This window comes from Mesoplodon densirostris, chromosome 1 (genome assembly GCF_025265405.1).
Source record: "Mesoplodon densirostris isolate mMesDen1 chromosome 1, mMesDen1 primary haplotype, whole genome shotgun sequence".
Taxonomy (NCBI): domain Eukaryota; kingdom Metazoa; phylum Chordata; class Mammalia; order Artiodactyla; family Ziphiidae; genus Mesoplodon; species Mesoplodon densirostris.
The window spans coordinates 119,924,880-119,945,422 of NC_082661.1; positions in this window are offsets into that span (position 1 = coordinate 119,924,880).

A 20,543-nucleotide genomic window follows, 5' to 3' on the forward strand; every position below is an offset into this window, starting at 1 on the left:
AGATATTTGTAAACAATATGGCCAATAAGAGATTAAAATCCAACACATATGAACAGCTCACAGAACCCAAACATCAAAAAAACAAACAGCCTAATTAAAAATGGGGAGAAGAACTGAATAAACATTTTTCCAAAGAGGAAATGCAGATGGCCAATAGGCCCAAGAAAAGATGCTCAACATCACTAATCATCAGGGAAATGCAAATCAAACGAGATATCACCTCACACCTGTCAGAACGGCTATCATCAAAAAGAACACAAATAACAAATATTGACAAGGATGTGGAGCAAAGGGAACCCTCTTACACTGTTCATGGAAATGTAAATTGGTGCAACCACTATGAAAAACAGTATGGATGTTTCCCAAAAAAGCTAAAAATATAACTACCATATGACCCAGAAATTCCACTCCTGAGTATGTATCAGAAAAAAACTAAAACATTAATTCAAAAAGACACATGCATCCCCATGTTCATAGCAGCATTATTTATAGTTGTCAAAGTATGGAAGCAATCTAAAAAATGTCCATCAACAGATGAGTGGATAAAGAAGATGTGGTATGCACACACACAAACACTGGAATACTACTCAGCCATAAAAAAGAATGAAATAATGCCATTTGCAGCAACATGGGTGGGCTTGGAGGGCATTGTGCTAAGTGAAATAAGTCAGGCAGAGAATGACAAATACTGTATGATATCATTTATGTAGAATCTAAAAAATACAACAAACTACTGAATAAAACAAAAAAGAAGCAGACTCACAGATTTAGAGAACAAACTAGTGGTTACCAGTGGGGAGAGGGAAAGGAAAGGGGCAAAAAAGGGATGGGAAAATAAGGGTTATTATGGTACTATATGAAATCATGCATGTGAAACTTTTGAAAATTGTAAAGCACTATAGAATTCAAAGAATCTTTATTCAATAAAAAGTATGAAAAAAGAAAGCGTGTATTAACATATACTGGAATATTATTCAGCTTTTAAAAAGAAAGAAATCTTGTCACATACAACATTGATGAACCTTGAGGACACTTTTCCAAGTGAAATAAGTCACAACAAGACACATATTATAATATTCCACTCTTAACTAAGTATCTAAATCAATCTCATAGAAACAGAAATAATAGTTGTCACGGATTGAGAGAAGGCAGAAATGGAAAAATATTCAAATGGTATAGAGTTTTCAGTTTTGCACAATGAAAAATTTCTAGAGATTTGTTGCACAACAATGTGAATATAGTAAGCCCTACTTAACTGTACACTGAAAAAATGGTAAAGATAGCACGTTTTATGTTATGTGGTTTTTACCACAATTTTTAAAACATGTTTGAGGTTTTTTTTATTATAGTTGATTTACAATATCATGTTAGTTTTAGGTGTACAGCCTCAGATTTACCATAATTTTTGTTTTAAATCTCTATGGTTTTGTTTTTTTCTTGAAGAGTACTGAGTTTCTTTCTGGCTGGTGGTGGCTCCATCTGATCCTTTTAAGGCTTGGTTTTAGGCTTTGTTAGAACATGTCTAGAGGAACTCTTGCTCCAGGGCAAGAATAGACGAAAGCCCTAATATGTGGTTTTCTTGGCATCTCAACTGAATTCCCAACACCCAATGTATTCATTCAGAACAAGGTCCCATTACTCTGCCGCAATGGACCTTTAATGTTTCTCAGCACTATTCAACCTCTAGAATCTCCATTCATCTCACAGCCCGTAAGTAATTCTCTTCTGAGTCTCATGGAGTCTTGGCCCTGAGTGCAGAGCCAGTGGCTCAAGGGAATCTTGGTAAAGATTTATGAAGTTCCATCTTTAAACAGCTACCTTCTCTCTACTCACCTGCTTCACAAATTCCATCTACCACAAATCTCTAAACTCCTACCTTGGATACTGCTGATCTCTGTTTTCTAGTTCACCATGCTATGGTTTGGAAAGTGCTCCTAACCAGAAAGCCAGGGTAAATGTGTTGTTCACCTCATGTGTGTGTGTGTGTGTGTGTGTGTTTTTTAAGGATAACTGTTCAGTAGGTCTATTGTTAAATGCCTGAAAAGAGTTGCTGCCTATTATCTTTTTGACTTTCACATTTGTGTGTGGCTAAAAGGTGAGTCTGACACTCATAACTGTCATTGCCGGGATTAAGCATTTGCCATTCGATGTCTATTTTCAAATTCTGTACCTAACATTCATCATTACAGAACATTTTTTGCTTTCTGTGAGATTTATTTTTTCCTGTCTCCCCCGAAAATAACATAATCTCCGTGAGAGCAGTGACTCTGTTAGCCAATTCGGATCTCCAGTGCTTAGAACAGGGCCTGGCACTAGTGATTAAACAGTAAAATATTTACTTAATAAAATGCAATAAAACAAATGAGTGAGTTATTAAATAATTATGCATTGCCAAAATTTGCTTTAGAACATGTTCAACATTTTACAATAAAAATACAAAAAGACAGGTGAATAAATGGTGGGAAAGACATGTTAAATCCCCAATAGTGAAGATGAAAATAAGGAGCAGCAAAAGAAGAAGCAAGTGAAGGAATGGAAAAATGAAGGAAGGAAAAAAATGGAAAGAAAAAGAGGAAAAGGGAAAAGAAAAAAGTTTGTAGAATTACAGAGGGAAAAAAGAGAGCCCAAAAAATTTAGAGACAACATGAAGGAAGTAAAGAAAAGGAAGGAGAAAGAAAGAGAGAAGTATTATTTTATTTTCTAATACAGCAAACATTATGAACTGCCTTTGTGTTTTAAAGCAAAATCCTAGGGATATAATGATTGAAAAAAATCTAGTTATTCTCTGTAAACACCTTTGTTCTCTACTAGGAAAGATGACATGTAAAAATACAAACATTAATATAATTAATATAATGACTGCTTAATTGATATTACAGCACTCATTAGAATGAGTGCTATACAACAGTGCTGTGGGAACACAATAATATCCAAACCCCACTGGGGATACTGGAAGGTTTCTTAGAAAAACTGACTACATTTGAAGAACAGAGAGAATTTCAGCAGATGGTGTGAGAAGAAACAGTTTGCGAAAAGGTTTGGGGAAGAAAAAGAAAGAGCATGAATCAGAAATTGTGAAACTTCCTGATTGTTTAACAATTTTAACAATGTCTGAAGGGCACTGGTGGGAATAAAGGTTGGGAAGGCAAGTTTAAATCTCCTGTGGAGATCTGAATCCTTGAATATTCAAAATTACCACCTCGAATATTATGCTAAGAGTTTGAACTTCATGTGCTCTGTGGCTTTGGGAGCCCCTGAGAGTTTTTCAATGGGGGAATAGATGTCAGAGCAGTGATTTTAGAACAGAAAGTAGAAGAGAATAGGGGAGAAATAAATAGAATAGAGAGAGAAGGCAACTTTAGGTGAACTTACTTTCTTGAAAAAGTGCTTTAAGCACTGAGGTCTAGAAATAATAGAAAACCAGATGGAAAGATGTTGGTAGTGAAAATTATTTTATCACTATTTTCATCCTGCTTGAAAGGGCATGCCTTTTTTATTGCACATGTAAGAATCTCTTTGGCTTGGAGCCATCTTCACTTGGAGACACTATAGCCTGACACGGATGTTACTGATGGCTACCTCTCTAGGTCCCTTTGTCCCAACAGGAATTAAGCTTGTAGGTCTGGGTGTCTGAAAACTGTGCTAAACTAAAAAATCAAATCAAAACAGAACAGAAAACCACCAATTCTCATGAATCAGTTCTTCTCTGAAGCAAAATAAGGTGGAGGATTGTATTTTCCCACTCAACTTTGTTTACGAGAATCAGGTTAGATTTGGTGTACAGAATACATCTATCTCAATAAAATTTAAGTGCTGCACAGAAGATACAGGGTTTTTGTTTTTAAATGAAATTGCTGTTCATTTTGGTGTCAGGGTGATTGGACATTCAGGTATATTTTTGCCTCGCTGTTCTCACATAGTCATTCTAAAGGTGTATTTCAGCTAAGGAACTCTTCTATATGAAAGGAGGACCTTAGGGTTAGCTCTTGAAGATTACTTGAAAGTCATTTCAAGTATTTGGAGTGTCTTTCAATTATATTCACTCAGAGTGATTTGGTAATCCATGGGCAATAACTATTTTAGGTAATAATCTATAGTGTTAAAAAATAATCACTGTGGGCTTCCCTGGTGGCTCGGTGGTTGAGAGTCTGCCTGCTGATGCAGGGGACACAGGTTCGTGCCCCGGTCCGGGAAGATCCCACATGCCGCGGAGCGGCTGGGCCCGTGAGCCATGGCCGCTGAGCCTGCGTGTCCGGAGCCTGTGCTCCACAACGGGAGAGGCCACAACAGTGAGAGGCCCGCACACCGCAAAAAATAAATAAATAAATAAAATAATCACTGTACCCAGAACAATTTGAAAAGAGAGCTAATGGGGTGTTGGTCACTTACTCTCAAATGCCTGAACATCACCTGAAACTTTTAATATTTTTGTTGCTTCTTGTCCTTGAGCAACTTTCTACTGGCATCACTTAATTTACTAACATAAAATGATGTCCACATAATTTCTGTTATAGATATATAAAATAAGTAAATAGCCCCTAGCACATAGGCATGCCTATAACAGGATAGTGTTAATGATGATGATAAAGCACACTTTACATTGGTACATATGCTATTTCAGTATCTGGAGCTTCTTATACCACATTTTACCTTCCTCTCTTAGCCACCATCTTTATATTCATGTCTTGACCATAAATCAGTTGCAATCATTCTTCACTATGGATAAGTACTCTTTAATATATTCTCTATTAGGTGAGTCTATTTTTTATTGACTACATGGATCAATTACTTAACTTAGGGATCTCTTCAATTCAATGTCTGAGTAGATTACATAATTTAAAAGGTCTCTTAGGGAAAAATATAATTTGACAAATATATAGAAAATCTAATGGCTGGATAATTTAACATTCATATCACATTCACTCTGTGCCCAATTCTATTAACTAGGCAGACATTACCTGTCAGGATAGCCAAAGAAAACAAAAACAAAGAACCCAGAGTCACTGAAAATGATTGATTCAGTGACTGTACAGAGGTCTGTAAGTGTTCTTTGTCAACTGAACCTTTTTTTTTTAATCTCCAGAAAGGCAGTTGCTGGGAGTCTTGCAGTCAACTATTCTGGTAGAGCAAGAGTGAGAAAACCACTGCATGCCTCTTGTTTTCATACTAAGAGTGATTTTTACATTTTTAAATGGTTGAAAAAAATCAAAAGAATAATATTTCAAGGTACATGAAATTCAAATTTCAGCGTCCATAAACAGTATTTATAGATTTTTTGACTGGGCATATACCCTGAGAGAATCATAATTCAAAAAGAGTCATGTACCACAATGTTCATTACAGCACTATTTACAATAGCCAGGACATGGAAGCAACCTAAGTGTCCACTGACAGATGAATGGATAAAGAAGATGTGGCACATATATACAATGGAATATTACTCAGCCATAAAAAGAAATGAAATTGAGTTATTTGTAGTGAGGTGGATGGACCTAGAGTCTGTCATACAGAGTGAAGTAAGTCAGAAAGAGAAAAACAAATACCGTATGCTAACACATATATATGGAATCTAAAAAAAAAAAAAGGTTCTGAAGAACCTAGGGGCAGGAAAGAAATAAAGACACAGACGTAGAGAATGGACTTGAGGACATGGGGAGGTGGACAGGTAAGCTGGGACAAAGTGAGAGACTGGCATGGACATATATACACTACCAAATGTAAAATAGATAGCTAGTGGGAAGCAGCTGCATAGCACAGGGAGATCAGCTGGGTGCTTTGTGACCACCTATAGGGGTGGGATAGGGAGGATGGGAGGGAAATGCAAGAGGGAGGGGATATGGGGATATATGTATATGTATAGCTGATTCACTTTGTTATACAGCAGAAACTAACACACCATTGTAAAGCAATTATACTCCAATAAAGATGTTTAAAAAAACAACAGTATTTATAGATGAAATATGGTTTCTTCTACATAAAAACAAATAAGTCTGACACAGCCACACATCATCTCTGTATTGCCTAGGACTGCTCTTACTACAGTGGTAGAGATGGAGAGTTGTGACAGATTCTGTAGCCCACAAATTCTGAAATATTTCCTACCTGGCCCCCCGACAGAAAAAGTTTGCCAAACCCTGCTATAGAACAGCAGCCAGTTGTTCATGGAATTCTTTTTATTACTTTCAAGCTGGATTCGCTGGAACTCTCTTGTCCATAAGTGACAAAACCCAACTCAAATACAGTTTAAGCAAACAGGAGGATTTATTGTTGCTTCGGAATAGATCTGGCAACAAGCATGGCCAGATTCAAGGATGGCGGGCTCCTGACCCAATCAGGGCCAGCCAGTGACCTTTCCTATGACTGACAGGCAGATCCCCAGAGAAAGAAGCTGATCACACCCTTCTGCTGGTGTTGCCAACCTGGTGTCTTAGGCCTGTAGTTCTCCGCAAGTGGTGGCGAATGTGGCCACTCGGCACGTGAAGTTACCAGTGGAAAGAGCTGACTTCTTTTCTAGTAGTTGCAGCAAAAGTCCCCAGACTAACTCAAACTGTTTTGAATTGAGTGGGGTCCAGGGTACCATAAAGCAAAGCACATGGACTGAGTGTGGGAAGAGGTGTTTGTGCAAAGGAAAATCGGGAAGGAGGGGAAATATCTGCCAAGCAGGCATAACCAGCAGATGGCCACTGTAGTGAGAAAAGAAAGCACTGGTTCTTCCTTTTTTAGAGGTAAGAATACCTAATCTCAAAAACGTTAAAAGACTTATTCAAGATTACCCAGATGGAGAAGACAATCTGTCTAACTCCTGGTCCATACTTTGTACCAAACCGTGATGCTTTTCCAAATAGTAGTTATTCCGGTGCCAAGTATGCAAATATTGGCCGGAAGGAAAGTTTTGAGTCTTCCATAAATTAGGTTTTTCTGATATTATGTAAATATCTCTTGTCAACTACCTAGCTCAATACGCAAATCCATGTTTATCAGATTAACTTCAACCACTTAGCAAGGCCCAAGGGAGAGGAACTTAGAGGATTAGTTTGGTGCAGAGGAAGGGAGCAGGGAGTGGGGAAAGTTTCAGGGCAGAAGGTGTCATCTGGTGAGAGAACCACAATGTCCCACCATCAGAACCCAGGAAGTGACTGGGAGAGTGTGTGTGTGTGTGTGTATGTGTGTGTGTGTGCGTGTGAATGCATGGGGTGCATGTGAGAGATAGAGAGACAGAGAGAGAGGGGAGACACAGAGAGAGAGGGAAGAGGGGAGGAGAGGGGAAGAGCTTGGGTTCTGAGAGGAAAGGGGTACATATGCACTAGAAGGGGGCTTGAGAACTGCTGCGGGAAGACAATTTCTGCCTGTTTCACAGTTTTGCCCCAGCAGGATCCTGGCACATTCCCCAGGTGTAAATTGGTCTCTATCCAGAGCGTAAACTGGGAGTGGAATCGATATGCTAGATATTTCCATTTGCATTAGGCAAGTGATGAGACAATTTCTTGATAGTTTTCTGAGGATAATGAAAGTACACAGCTCAGCAAGGGTGACTCACTCCGTGAGTCAGTTGTTTAAGATTGTCTCTTTATAAGTCATCACTCAAATCAAGTTCCAATGTTATACCAGTGATTGGGGCCTCATCTCAGTGCAACGTAGGAAGAATCTTCCAGTTCGACCCACTGGCCACCTGCCCAGTTCATCCTTTACTTTGGGAGAAGGTACTTCGCATCTGTATACATAGAACATGACAATCTTGGAAGCTACACCAAAAGAAATTAAAAATTGTCATCTCTGTGGTTTTGTATTCAGTTTCCAGATGAGCAAAATGCCTTAGCACCTTCACTGTGAATTCAATTCAATTGCCAAACATTTAAGACAGCAGGGATGTAACAAAGCAGACATTATCTGAACAGTGAGCTGAATTCTGGTTTGCACAGAAAACATGAACTAGATGTTAAGTAAATACCAATATTCATCAATCTGTTTTCCATTTCCAGACCAAAGAATTTCAGCTCCCCATAAATCCCTTAGGAGTAAAAGTATAACCATAAGCAGAGATTTTATTAATTCAGCTGCTCCAACTGTCTCATTTGATTTTGAGCTCTATTTCTTGAAAGGATTTAATTCTTTTAAATCTAAGAAAAATGTTTCAACATCTATTAGACACAGGTAAGTCTGGCACATCAGGACCGTAAACAAAGGCAAATCACGCTACCATCCCGTATCTAATCCTTTAGCCACTACAGTCTCTTGTACTTGTGTTAATAAGTCCAGAGTGATGGGGGAATTTGACTCTTTGAGAAAAGGAAATGTAATCAACATGAATTCCTATAATATTGGAAAGAAAAAAGTATTTTTCCTCTTCACTCTCTGCTAAGCTTCTTTCCTCTCAAGTTTAATAGTGATATACTCCAGGCAGGTTAAAGAAAATGGTTCTTTTGTAGGCAAATTGGGCTGTGATGAAACCAGCAAGGGGAAGGCTATTAAGAGAGAATTTGGGACCAAGATGGAGGCACAGCAGAGGCTGCTGAGAGGAAGATCCATTTTGCCCCTCAGGAGCAATGTCATAGTGGGCCCTAGGGAACACTTTTGGGTTCAAAACATGGTAACCAGCAGGTTATACAGTAAATATCAATAGCTTTTGCCTGCCCATCTCTTTTTCCAGTAACAGAAAACATGGCTCTCCTCCCCTGCTTTCAGTCCGTGTGGATCACATCAGCTGACCTCACCTCTTTGCCCCACTCCTCTCAACCACGGTAGTCCCATGACCCCCAGGGTTGACCGTTAACACAGTCTATCCCCTTAGCTTCAGTGATTGATTCAGGGTGGGGAGTTCCACACAAGCTGGTCCAATGGGAGTCTAAGTGCTTCTCTGGATTTATTGGAAAAGATCCAATAGAAATTTTCCCTAAGCTTGATAAACTGGCATATTGGAAATTGGGTTCAGTAAATCTCACTTCCAGGGAAGAGTCTGCCTCAGAACAAGACCAATATGGAGAACAGTAGTCCTGAGTGACAGACGCCCACAGACATAAAGACACTAGCATCCTTTGCGTCCCTAAACTAAACCATGCCTGATTTCCTTTGAAATTTCTAGTTACATAAGCCAATAAATCAGTCACTTTATAATCTAGTCTGAGCTGAGTTTTTGTTGATTTTGTTATTACTTGCAACTGACTTGATTTACACAAGTTATCTACTTTCATTTTCATCCTGGATTACAATAGGAGGCAGACAAAGGAAAAAGAAATATGAAAAGGATAAGGAGAGATTCTGCATTGGTGTCAAATAACAGGTATTCTTCAAATAATCTCCTAGCTGGGAAACCAAGAGAAGATGTACTTTTTTGCAGTGAGCTGTTTTTCTTTCCCTTGAAGCTGTTGGGGGAGGATTATTATCGAGAGAATTTTCTCCTGCGCATTTTATTACTCATCCCATCATCTAGTACACTTTCAGTCTGAATGAATTCTGATACGCTCTCCAATTTGGGTTATGAGAAGCTAATCTTTAAGATATGCTACAGGTTCTGAAAGACACCTGGGTTAAGACAGAGTCATAGCAATGGAGAAGCCTATAATGAGTAATGGTGATGTTATAATGCACTCCTATTCCTTATTTATTTTATTTTATTTTTTATTATTATTATTTTTTTGCGGTACGCGGGCCTCTCACTGCTGTGGCCCCTCCCGCTGCGGAGCACAGGCTCCGGACGCGCAGGCCCAGCGGCCATGGCTCACGGGCCCAGCCGCTCCGCGGCATGTGGGATCCCCCCCGGACCGGGGCACGAATCCGCGTCCCCCGCATCGGCAGGCAGACTCCCAACCACTGCGCCACCAGGGAAGCCCCTAATCCTTATTTTTTAAAGCCTCTCATCAATAGCTATTCTTTCCAGAAATAACTATTATCAGTTCTCTCAGATGTATGAACACAGCGGAGAACTTCTATTACCACGTGATTTAGGTAATGAAGGCTTATATATTGATGCTTTTTTAAGCATTCTACCTGGCTGTAGTACTTCTGTTGTTGTTTTTCAAAAAGAAGGAGATGAAAGTGGTTAAACAACTGACCAGATCTGAATAAAAATCACTATTTCCTTGGAATCTTGTTCTTTTCCAAGAGCTATGAGTCATGATGCAAATGAGCTATGAATCACTCTCCCTTACAGAGATCACATTTATAATAAGTTTGTCTTCAGTTGCATCTATTATTTATATTAAAAAGATTTTCTTAGAACAATCTAAACCCTCACCATAACCCATGTACTATTCTTAAGCATTTATTTGATTGGCTTGGAGGAATAAAAGACTAGTTAACAACAAGAACCTAACGTGAGAACATAGGTGCAAGTCTTGGTTCTGGGTAAATTCCTGAACATCTCTGGACCAATTTCCTCTGTGAATGTGATATAGGACCAAATTGTGTATTGGACTTTATATCCATGACAAAATCAGAATACGGTTGGCCTGGTTTTTGTGGCTAAGAAAGTGGTATTTAAATATTACTTTTTGAGGAGCTGGGTAGAAAAGTCAGTAACATTTCTATAAAACCTATAAGCTCTGTCTGCACAATAACAAGCATCTACTTTAAAAGTAAAAAAAAAAGTTAATTCAATTGGTTTTTTACAGAAACCCCTATTCAGTAAAATGACTGACATTTTCCTCTGACACAGTGAATTTAACTGTAGTAATTAATGTTAAGTAGAATAGTTTTGTTTAGTGAGGGTGTGAGGGTCCACCCCAATATCGACCTTAAGATATTTTCAGGCATGAAATCACAACCTGAGGGCTTTTCAACTTTTTGCTGACTTTCTTTCTTGGATGATAGAAAATTTCTGGCTTATACCTTGTTTTCTACTATTAATCTTGGTGTCTTAGGTGTTTCTGTTTGTCTTCTCTATCCCTCACGTGAATTCCCAATCCTTTGCATTCTGTACCTCTCTAGTGACCTGTCTTACTCTTGTTCTCATCTGTAGCTTCTTGACTCTGCTTTTGGACATGCCCAGTTCTTTTCTTGAACAAATTTTCTTTTAATGAGAACACAGGATTTAGGACAAAGAGAACTGGATTCTTATCCTAGCTTGAACTCTGTTCTCTATTGGCTTTGTGACATTAAGCAAGACATTTTAGCTCACTGAATTTTGGTTTCCTTATATAGAAAACAGGGATAACAATGCTATGCACCTTGCAGCAAAGTTAAAAGTGTTCAGTAAAGTAAAAATATGTTACATGACATTAGCAATGACTGGGTGGTGGACACATACTAACCAAAGATCAACAAGATCTTTAGTTCTTTTCTCAGCTTTGGGATTTAATGCCTTTCTCTTCAGGTCAAAAATCCACTGACCCTCTGATTATTACTCCAATCTGACAGGCACATGAGCTCATGAGCCAGAATCTAGGGCCTCACTTTCAGTTTAATTAGCATCTCTATTCTGCGGGTGTAGAAAGGGAGACTCAGAGACAAGTGAACTGCCTAAAATCAGAGCAAGGGGCAAAGGTGTGACTCAACTCCTGATTTCCTCATGACAAATCCCTGCTCTTTCACTATGTCAGAGGATCCACCTCCTCCATCCAAAGCATCTGATCACCCTAACGTGGTTGACAAGTCCACAGTCACTGTGTCCAGGTCAATGAAGAATTTTACCCCCTCTCCCTAAACCCCAATCCTTACCCACCATAGATAACCAGGGGGTCTCAATTCCATCTAGGAAAACATCATACCACTCTGAAGAGACCAAGGAAAAGAGATACACTGTCTACTAAACTTTTTCTCAAGGACCTCCCCGCAACATGTATGATCAGGTCTGATTTTCTACCAAACCCTTTTATACCAGTTGGTCTGATAAACTGGAAAAACAGTATATTGTACCATTTTGCATCTTTTATTATGTTAACTTCAATGATTTTGTTTTTGTTTAATTAAAATTGTGTTGATATTAATTTTAAGGAAAAATTATTTTAAATGTTCTATCACCTTTGCTCGTGCTGACCTCATGATACTTCTGGAGCTAACAAACATCTCAGTTGCTTTGGGAATCATCAGTTATATAATCATATAGGTGATCCATAAATTCAAATTAGTGAAGTAATATATCCAGTACTTAATAAAACCTTATACACAGATTTGTGATTTTACTTCACCTTAAGCCTCTTTCTCACTCAGAAATTTTAAGTCAACAACTGCCAGTGAGCGTAATAATAAATATTTAAGTAAATCAGCAGGGATTAAAGGCTTATTTGAAAATTACTAGTAGTTATAAAAAAACATGGTATCTAAGTAATGGATGGAAAAATCAGTATTTGAGATCACAAAATTGCTCAGTTATTAATGAATAATTCAGCCAATAATCTGGATTCCCAACTACACTGTAGTGAATACCACTTAGGGACAAGGATTAATCCTGTACCATATCTTAGTTCTTAGTGCAGAGTTGGTCACAGGGAAATTTCTCAATGAACGCTTTTTTATTAGTGTATTTATTATTCTATAGACAACAAATCTGATTAACTAAATTTTTAATTTTTCAGCTGAATGGCATATGAGTGGAACTCATGCAATGAGAAAACCACTATGTTTTACATTATCGGTTAAGCCCTTTCCTTGGAGCTCTTCCCCATTTATTCAATGAAATCTAGGGTAGGTCCCATGACTTTCCTGGTGACTATCAGAGTGTAAATCATCCTCTGGTCACTTTTAGTCCCAAGATTATTCATTTCAGGCATCAAAATGCTCAGTTCTGGCAAAGGTAAAACTCGACACTCCATTCAAATGTTGAGCTTCTCCCCTCCTTCAGCTTGGGGCTACTGCAATGTTAGAAGTGTTCATACAGTGGGATTCTCCTGTCTCCCAGCAGGGTGTTGTTCCTCCTCTCTCCCCACCTCCAGGACTCAAGTGGGAGGAGGGGGAGGGGTGGGAGGCAACTGCTGTCACTGCTCTGCCATCACCATCACGCTCAGTACAGGGCACCCTCAGCTTCCACCTCCAAGTGCCGTAAGTCTACACATGAGGACTTTCTTTGGCCACCGGAGCCCATGCTTTGTGCATCCAGATCAGGCCAGAACTTCTGAGGAATTCATGATCCGAGGAGCATCCCTCAACACATGACTGACAAGAATTGATGGAGACCCAGCTCCCTTGGTCATGATAACTCTGGGGTACATTCTTCACTGTATCCAGAGCAGGACTGAGCTTCAGCTCCCATGGCGGAAACCTACTCAGTTTCTAATGTGTTACTGGCTTCCTTCCCTTGCTTATCTCGCTATCCATTCCTGTGCCTGTGCTTCTTGGCATCACCTCCCAAATAAACTATATGCGCTCATATCCATGTCTAAGAGCCTGCTTCTGTGGGAACCCAAACTAAAAGAAGAAGAAAAAGGCAGGGAATATCTTACTAGAAAAACAAAGAGATACCTAGTATTGTTTTCCTTTGGCTACAGCAAAGGAAATGAGCTTGCTGAATGCTTAAAGGGATTCTCTTTCTTGGAGCCTATGTATAATACAAGTTCTTCAGAATCCCCTCCATTTCAGAAGGCATCTCATTCTTTATTTGAGGTTCCTACAGGGTGGCACTCCCCTGTAGCTGGCTGGTTATGACTCTGTATTAGGGTTCTCCAGAGAAGCAGAACAAATAGGACAGTTGCAAATAATATTATATATAGTAAAATATATAGCTATATAATATGTTCATTATATATGTTATATATACATAAATAATAAAAAGATACAGTGTAAAGAATTGGCTCACAGGGTTATGAAGGCTGCAAAGTCCCACAATCTCCATCTCCAAAATGGAGACTCAGGAAAGCCAGTGGGGTAGTTCTGGGCTGAGTCCAAAAGCATGAGAACAGGGAGCACTGGTGGGATAAGTCCCAGGAGAAGACTAATGTCTCAGTTCAAGCTTTCAACCAGAGAGAATTCTCCCTGCCTCTACCTTTTGGTTCTATTCGGATACTCAACAGATTAGATGATGCTCTCCCACACTGGGGAGGGCCATCTGCTTTACTCAGTCTACCAATTCAAATGTTAATCTCTTCTGGAAACACCCTTACAGACACACCAGAAATAACATTTAACCAAATATATGGTCACCCCTAGACTCATTCAAGTTGACACATAAAATTAACCATCACAGACTGTTAGCCCTTGGTTTTTTGGTAGACCACGTCATGCAAAAGTTAGAGTTCCACTGTCCCTTGAAGTGTTTTTTTATGTCCAAAGTCCCTTTAAAATGACTCCAGGTCTGCTCTCTATATCAAGATACCCATTTCTCATGCATTTTTCACCCTGACAAACCCTGAGACCACAGGCCATTTCCAAGGCAATAATCTCTTTTTGCTTGCCACACTTTCTAGTCTTTAGGCTTTTCCTTGCAAAGATTTTACATTAGCCTACAGTCTTCATGGGTAACAGGTCAAGTTTTTCAAGTCATCTCCTTGAAACCCTCTAAGCTTTTGTGGTGAGAGAGGTTTCTCCTTCTCTCCATCTTCAAAGGAACACACTGCATCTCCCTCTGAAGACACCTTATCTCTAAATCCCCATTCCTTGGTCACTTGGTCTTAAATATGCATATACCCTCAAGGGGTGAGTTCCCTGAGGTTACAAAACTGACTTTTAGCTACCTCTTTTCAAATCCAGCACTAGTGGTCGAAGAATATGCGTATGGGAATTCTCATCAACTATTGTCTTGGAGCCTCAGCCAAAACTGAGACAGAATGAGCCTCATTTGAACATTTTGCTATGTATATATTCTAATTAAATTTTTATGAAGTTCAGTAAATGTAGGTGCACGTATTATGTGTAGGCATTGTGCTAGGTGAAAAGTAAGACTGTGTTCCTGCCCTAAAAGATCTTCTGGCTTAAGAGAAGATAGATATGTAGATAAATAAATATAGCATCATAAGAAACACAAAATAGTAGAATTTTATGAGATTTAACATTATCCAGACATAATGATAGATTCTATCAGAGAAGGGTGAGGAATCAGGGAAAGCAGGATACTCAAAGAGCTAACAGGACTTTTCCAGGCACACAGAGAGGGAAGTCTATGCAGACACACAAAGCAACATGCAATGTTTATGGAACCACAAAGGTTTAGTGTTGCTGCTGCTATATCAAATTTGCAGGAATATCTGGAAAGAAATGAGGCTGAGGAAGCAGGTAGGAAAGGAATTAAGGTCTTTTTGAGAAGCTTAAATTTAATCCAGCAAGTTACTGGGAATTTTTTAAGCATATTAAGCAGGATGTTGGTTTTTAAAGATTTCAAGTTTAAAATAATTACTCCACTTCTCTGTGAAGAATGAATTGGAAGAAAGCAATAATAGGGGCAGGGAGGCTAGTTAGCAGTCTAGGGGGCCCAGGAAGCCGGTACCATGGGCTTGACTAATACAATGACTGTGAAGATGGAAAAGAAACAGCAAAATATACACACTTGAAGACAGGGACTTTGTTTTATTCGTATCCACAGTACTTAGACCAGTGTCTGGTATAGAGTAGACCATGAATAGAAATTGTTGAATGATTAGCGCATGAGTGACTTGTTGATTGACAAATGCCCTACATGAGAGATTAGACATCTAGATTGGATTACCTAGGCAGAGATGGGCTGAAGTTCAGATTTACGTAAGGAATGGAGATATATACTTGGGAAACTATGGAAGCAGATGACATCACTCATGGAGAGCTTTTAGTGAAGAAATAAAAAAAGATGCTTAGCGCTAACAAATCTGTCCATGATCACCAGTTGTTGATCATGGACTCTCAGCTCTGTGTAAAGAACTTTATACTCATCTAGATTATGCCCACAGCACCAAAGAAGGAAGTACATTCTACATAAGAGGAAACATAGCTTTGGTTTAAGAACCTGCCAAGGTCACACAGCTGGTGGGTGACAGAGCAGGAACTGAACTGCTTTGATGGACTCTGATATGAGAGATCTAGAGTCTCAAGTCCACTGCTCATGTACCCCACTGCCCTCCCCAGGCACAATCTGTACTTATCACTCAGGGTGTGTTTTCTTCTGGTTACTTGAGAGGAGAAAGTCATATGAACTGCTCCTAGGACAAGACTTAGGTGCAAGCCCACAAGACTAGCACTCCTGACAGGAATTCCCTGTCCTCCAAAAAAAGAGAAGTAATAAAGTCAATGGATTGAATGAAAACACTGTTTAAGGATTTGGCTTTGACCTGATAGGGCATGTGTTTCAGAGATCTGGGAAAATGAGAGAAGAATGGATATAGGTCAGTGGATCCCAGCCCTGGCTGAACATATTGATAGAATAGTGTGGGAAGCTTTTTAAAGATACCAATTCCCACCCCAGACCAATTAAATCAGGATCTCAGGGAAAGACAGAGGCTTCAAAAAAATTCTCCAGGTAGTGCTAACGTGCACCTAGTGTTGACAACCACTGATATAGGTGGAGGTATGTTTAAGGTGGGAAAGACAAGATATTCAGGTATTTCACAGTAGATGGCTTCCATTTTCTCTGAGAAACTAGTTGCCTAGGACACATGGTCAGACTGAGGAGGTGAACTATGGATATAATGCTTGAGGAGAATGGCTAAAGTTGAGAACAGCACTAGAGGCAAATGGGAGGGGAACTGACCAAGACAAGAAAGCTGTAAAATAGACAGTGAGCCCAGGTAGGATTGAAAGCTCTTAACTCTGGGTGGCCCCAATTTCACTGTGCGATGATCTCTAGGAGCACCTACACGGAGGAGCAGAAAAGGGATATGTTTTGGATCGTCCAGGAATAGACACGTACAAGGTTCAGGAGGCAGAAGGACCAAGGGAACCAAAACAATCACTGAGGTGCTGCACTCTGTAGTCTAGATTGTAGTTCATGTAGCCTAGACTGAAAAAAATTCTAGTGAAATGAAATGAATCAAACGCTCAAATATATGTTTTCTTTTGGAGTTACTGATAGTTCTTTGCTAGGACACCAGAAACATCTAACACTGATGATAGCAAATAGTCACCTGCAGACCCACTGCTAGTTAGTTTTACTTGGCTACAGGACCCAGGACCCTCAAGTCCCTGGAGACAACATAATGAGATGAAAAATTAAGGGCGTTTGGCTTGTGTTGTACCAGATCCCACTGCCATTCCTGATACAGTATCTCAGTGGGGTCCAGTGCTCTAACCTGGAGTTGCTTTTGACTGTCAACTTGCTATTTGCACAAATTCTGCTGGTTACTGTGATGCCCATTTCTTGGATTATCTCCTCCAGTCACCATAATGCTCCTATTTCAAACTCAGCTTTAGAATTACACCCAGAGTATAACCCAGGCTTGTAGTTACTCAATTCAACAACTGTTTATTGAGCACATATTATGAGCCAAGTACTGTGCTTGGCTATTTATTAAATGTTTCTCCTCGTTCAACAATTATTTCTTGAGCCCCTTGAGCAAGGATAATTTGCAAGACCTTCAAAGCACTCACACTCACACACACACACACACACACACACACACACACACATTCTTCTTATACAGCACTGGCTCACCCTCCTACCACTCAGAACCTAATACTTTATTCTAAATCATGTTTTTATCCCAGATCTGGTAAGAATATCTATCCCCAAAAGTTCAATTCCTCCCAGGCAAGAGGTTCTTGAGCATTCACATTTATGACCAAGAGTGAAAGCTTTGTTCATCCCTCATTTATTCTGGAAATACCCCTTCTCTTTTTCTTGACAATTTCTGTAGAAGCTGTTATATTCTCAAGTGACCCAAACATACCCTCACCTCAGCCAGAGTTGATTCAAACTTGGGGGTATGGGCACCTGAGCCAAGCTAGGTCAAAAAGCCCCTTCCCTATTTGGACTCAGAACATGAGGGAACCTGTCAGACACTCTCTCCTCAAAAACTGAAATTGTAAGGTGTAAAACCTGGGGGCTTTTGACAGGTGTGTGGGGAAAGTCCACCTGTAGAGAAAGAGAATGGCACTCAGACGCAAAGACAGGAGCTGGTGAGAGAACATTCTGGCAATATCAGGATTGAGGGCTTCTATACTTAGAGGCCCTGCTAGACCCCTGCCCTTTCTTCTTCCTCACTATTCTACCCTTCTGTTGGTAAATTCTACTTTTTGCTTAAGGTAGTTCAAGATTGGTTATGAAAAGAATCCGTCATAAGTATATATTTGTTCCTTATGCACACAGAGCAGGAAATGAAATCAGTGTTCATCTAGATCATGAACCTAATTTTATAGATTATTAAAATAATAATAGTTATTATTTACTGGACACCTGCCATGTGGTAGTAAGTATTTTATATACATGATTTGTCATAAAATAGTCATCCAGGGTACATATTCTCACCTCCAGTTTATAGAGGAGGAATCAAAGCCCAAAAAGGCTTATTATCCACAGGTCATAAAGGCAGTTTTGAGGAATTAAGAAGCCTCAAGAGTTTCCATCGGTGATTTTTCTCTGCTGGTTTATATTAAATGATGAAAATCTATGATGAGGTCTGGAAAAGTCACGTGACTCTTCACAAAACCACATGAAGTTCACCTTAAAAACTGTAGGTAAACTAACATTTAAACATATTAACTCTACATCAAGCTATAATTTTACATCTGTTAAATTTCAAAACAGAACAAAACAAAATTTTGCGTGAACACAGATAGTGTTATGGGGAAATGTTACCCTCATACATTGCTCGTTGCTATAGAAACTGGTAAAAGCTTTTTTGGAGAGCAATTTGGGAAAACATTTCATTAGCCATTAGGTGCTCATATTTTGGGGGGGGGGGTGTTAAATTTTTTTATTGTGATAAAATATATGACATAAATATGTCATTTTAATCATTTTCAGGGTTAAATTCGGTATATTAATTACACTCACACTGTTGTGCAACCATCACTGCTCTGTGTTTCCAAATTTTTCCAACATCCCGAAAAGAAACTATAAACATAAGACAATATCTCCCATCCCTCTCTTCTCCCAGCCACTGGGAACCTCTACTCTACTTTCTGTCTCTATGAATTTGCCTATCTAGTTATTTCATATAAATAGAATTAACAATATTTGTCTTTTTGTCACTGCCTTATTTCACATAGCATATTTTCAAGTTCATCCATGTTGTAGCATATATAACAAATGTATTCCTTTTCATGGGTGAATAATATCCCATTGTATGTACAGACCACATTTTGTTTATGCATTCATTTGTTGATAAACACTTGAGTTGTTTCTACATTCTGGCTACTGGGAATAATGGTACAATGAACACAGGAGTCAAAGTGGCTTTTTTTTTCTTTTTGTGGACATATGTTTTTCTGTCTCTAGAAGTGAATTGCTGGGACATAGGGAAGGTGTACATGTACCTTTTTTTTTAATAGATCTTTATTGGAGTATAATTGCTTCACAATACTGTGTTAGTTTCTGTTGTACAACAGAGCGAATCAGCCATATGCATATACATGTCCCCATATCCCCTCCCTCTTGAGCCTCCCTCCCATCCTCCCTATTCCACCCCTTTAGGTCATCACAAGGCACCGAGTTGATCTCCCTGTGCTATGTGGTTGCTTCCTACTAGCTATCTATTTTACATTTGGTAGTGTATATATGTCGATGCTACTCTCATTTCACCCCAGCTTCGTCCTCCCACCCCTGTCCTCAAGTCCATTTTCTATGTCTACCTCTTTAATCCTGCCCTGCAGCTAGGTTCATCAGTACCATTTATATTTATTTATTTTAGATTCCATATATATGTGTTAGCATACAGTATTTGTTTTTCTCTTTCTGACTTACTTCACTCTGTATGACAGACTCTAGGTCCATCCGCCTCACTACAAATAATTCAACTTCATTTCTTTTTATGGCTGAGTAGTGCTCATATCTTTTGACCGATGTAATTTTACTTCTGGAAAAATAACCTTAGTAAATAACCCAGAACTCTATTCACCAAGATGTTTACTAAAGCTAAATTTGTAACAAGACAAATTGGATACCTCTGAAATGTGTAAAAATCAAGATTTGTTTAAGGATAAATTTGTGGATTTATTAAACTCATTTAATCAGCAAATAATGAAATGCCCACTGCATGCCAGACACTATGCTAGACACAGAGGAGTACAAAGGTAAACAAGCAGATGCACAGTCCTGTCCTGTTTGAATACTGTTTGTTTGTGTGAACAGAGAGAAAACTAGAACGCGAAAAATATTTTTATATTTTTTATAACTCTTTTTCTCCCTCAAAGAATGGGGAAGAGGCTATAGCACTACAAAATAGAATAAACGAATGCAGGATCAGGGAAAATGCACATTTTGATAGAAAATCAAGTTCAGGGAGAAAGCATACAGATATTACTTGGTTATTAAAGTTGGAGCTCGAATTCTGAGCTTTCAGGCAGGCAAAGGAAATGGGAAATATTAATAGTGAGTGATTTACTTTGTTAGTGAAAAGAAAACAGCAAAGTTCCTCAGGAGAAATCAGTTATTACTTGTATTTTGATCTAAAATATATCTCTCTTTTTGTAAATGTTCAGTATGTCATATTATTGGCATCTCTCAGGGGTTTGGAAGATTTTTAGAAATAAAATATTTCAAGCGTATGAAAATG